This window comes from Jaculus jaculus, chromosome 1 (genome assembly GCF_020740685.1).
Source record: "Jaculus jaculus isolate mJacJac1 chromosome 1, mJacJac1.mat.Y.cur, whole genome shotgun sequence".
In the NCBI taxonomy this organism is placed as follows: domain Eukaryota; kingdom Metazoa; phylum Chordata; class Mammalia; order Rodentia; family Dipodidae; genus Jaculus; species Jaculus jaculus.
The window spans coordinates 142,855,159-142,858,528 of NC_059102.1; positions in this window are offsets into that span (position 1 = coordinate 142,855,159).

Consider the following 3,370-nt stretch of genomic DNA (forward strand, 5'->3'; position numbering starts at 1 on the left):
ATTTATTTTGGCTTACAGGCTTGAGGGGAAGCTCCATGATGGCAGGGGAAAACGATGGCATGAGCAGAGGGTGGACATCACTCCCTGGCCAACATAAGGTGGACTACAGCAACAGGAGGGTGTGCCAAACACTGGCATGGGGAACCTGGCTATAAAGCCCTTAAGCCCGCCCCCAACAATACACTACCTCCAAGAGGCATTAATTCCCAAATATCCATCAGCTGGGAACCTAGCATTCAGAACACCTAAGTTTATGGGGACACTTGAATCAAACCACCACACCATGAGTTCATGGCCACCCGGAAACTACACTGAGTTCCAGGTCAGCCTGGGATAGAGTGAGACCCTACTTTGAAAACTAAAAAAGAAAAAATTATAGGCATGTTTTGTTGGAGGCAATCTCACTCTGTAACCCCAGGCTGGCCTTGACCTTACAGAAATCCTCCTACCTCAACCTCCTGAGTACTGGGACTAAAGCAGTAAGCTATCACACCCGGATTTCCATTCTTTGTTTTGTTCTGTTTTTCCTGAGATAGGGTCTCACTCTAGCCCAGGCTGACCTGGAACTCTCTCTGTAGTCCTAGGTGGACTCTGAACTCAAGTAGTCCTCCTACCTCTGCCTCCTGAATAGTGGGATTAAAGTTGTTCATACCACACCCAGCTCCCTTAGTTTTATTAGGAAGCTTTCTTACTTTTTGTTGTTGTTTGTTTCTTCAGGTAGGGTGTCACTCTATTCCAGGCTGACCTGCAATTCACTATGTAGTTTCAGGGTAGCCTCAAACTCAAGGTGATCCTCCTACCTCTGCCTCCCAAGTGCTGGGATTAAACGTGTGCACCACCATGCCCAGCTCTTATTTTTATTTTTCCACATGGTTTAGTCCCAAGTTGTCTTCAATGGAGACCAGGAATGGTGAAACATATCTCTATACCCAGAAAACTGAGGCAGGAGGATCCCAAGTTTGAGGCCAGCTTGGACTATATAGGGAGACCCTATTCCCCCTAACAAAAACAGGTCTTCAGACATGACAGAGGAATGCTCAGCACTGAAATATTTCTACCACACCGTCCAAGGCTCAGGGTCCATTGTGGAAGAGGTGGTGGAAAGAATGTAAGAGCCAAAGGAAGGGTAGGACTCCTTACAACGTGCTTTCCCCAGACACAAAATGGCCTGGATATCCATGACCTCGCAGGCAATGCCTGACACTACCTACACAAGACCATCATAATAGGAAGAAATGATGATGACATCAAAATAAAAGAGAGATTGATTGAGAAGGGGAGGGGATATGATGGAGAGTGGAGCTTCAAAGGGGAAAGTGGGGGGAGGGAGGGAATTACTATGGGATATTGTTTACAAGTATGGAAGTTGTCAATTAAAAAAAAAAAAAAAAGGTCTTCATTGAAGCCGGGTGTGGTGGCGCACGCCTTTAATCCCAGCACTTGGGAGGCAGAGGTGTGAGTTCAAGGCCACCCTGAGACTACATAGTGAATTCCAGGTTAACCTGGGCCAGAGTTGAGACCCTACCTCGAATAACCAAAAAAAAAAAAGGTCTTCATTGGATTAAAAAAAAAAGATTGGCCAGCTAGGTTAAATGATCTAACAGGTACAATAGTGGCATGTCTGTTATAGGGGGAATACATGCCTGGTACTGAAAACCTCATTAAAAGCATATGGCAGCCGGGTATGGTGGCGCACGCCTTTAATCCCAGCACTCAGGAGGCAGAGGTAGGAGGATTATTCTATGTTCGAGGCCACCCTGAGACTATATAGTAAATTCCAGGTCAGCCTAGGCTACAGTAAGACCCTACCTTGAAAAAAAAAAGAGAGAGAGATCCCATAAAACAACCATTAGGGCTGGAGGGATGGCTCAGTGGATAAGGTGCTTGCCACTGAAGCTCAAGTATGTATGTTCAGATCCCCAGATCCCACATAACAGCCAGAGCCATGTTAGGCTTCTGTAATCCCAGCATATTGATGGTGAGATAGGAGGTAGAGACAGAATTTCTGGGAACGGACTAGAGAGATGGCTCAGCAGTTGAAGAACTTGTATGCAAGGCCTATTGGCCTTGGTTTGATTGCCCAGAACCCCCCCCACACACACACATATTTATTTATTTATATTTTGCTGGGCATGGTGGTGCACACCTTTAATCCCCGCACTCGGGGGGCAGAGGTAGGAGGATTACCGTGAGTTCGAGGCCACCATGAGACTGCATAGTAAATGCCAAGTCAGCCTGGGCTACAGTAAGACCCTACATTGAAAAACCAAAAAAAATAATGAGAGGGTTGGAGGAGATGGCTTAGTGGTTAAGGCACTTGCTTGGGAAGCCCAAAGACTTAGGTTCAGTTCCCCAGTACCCACATAAGTTGGATGCACAAGGTACTGCATGTGTCTGGAATTCATTTGGATTGGTTAAAGGCCCTGGTGTGTCCATTCTCTCTCTCAAATAAATAAATAAAGTTTTTAAGAAAAGGTTTTTTTAAAAAAAGAGCAAGGGAGAGAAAGACCCAAAAGAAAAGATGTAAAGAAGAAAAAAAAGTTTCCCTGAAGAAAAGGATAGCTTAAGATCTAACAAGGACTGTGACCCTATCCCCAAGGCCTTGGAATTGACTGAGGACAGAAATGACTTCTGTGGCTATGATATCACCAGGGGTTAATGGAAATCTTGCACATGACAAATGGCGATCCTGAGTGTGACAAACAGCAGGCACCCCACTGTTTATTCCCTTGTACAGTTTGAAGAGCCCCAGGCCAGCTTGACAAATGAAAAGCCCACGAGAGATACGGAGCCCAGCAGGAACTTTGCAGAACTGTAGACTAGTTTTCTGGGTACAGAAAGACTCAAAGCATGGAAATGACTTACCCAAAGTCAAAGTCCCAGTAAAGCACACAAGGTCCCCAGCAGTGAGTCCAAGTCTCTGCTTTTGCCCTCAGGAACAGTGAGAAGGCAGAATCAGAGTTATGGATTTTTTTTTTCCCCAGGAATGGTTTGTGACCCATATCTGTTGGGACAAGCATGAGAGAGACTCCTCCCCTGCTAAGCCACAGTGATATGGCTGGCTATGGAGACAGAGGTCAGCCTCTTCTCTGGTAGCTAGGTGTGTCACTGCACCATGGCATTCTGAGAACCCCAGCCAGTGAAAATAGCCAGGAAGACAGGAGGAGCCTCCTGTCCTGAGACCTGCACCTTTCTTGACTCACTAAGGAGTGCTGCCCTGGGGACAAAATGGAAAGGGGGGCTGGAGAGATGGCTTAGCAGTTAAGGCGCTTGCCTGCAAATCCAAAGGACCCTGGTTCGATTCTCCAGGACCCATGTAAACCAGATGCACAAGAGGACACATATGTCTGGAGTTTGTTTGCAGTGGCTG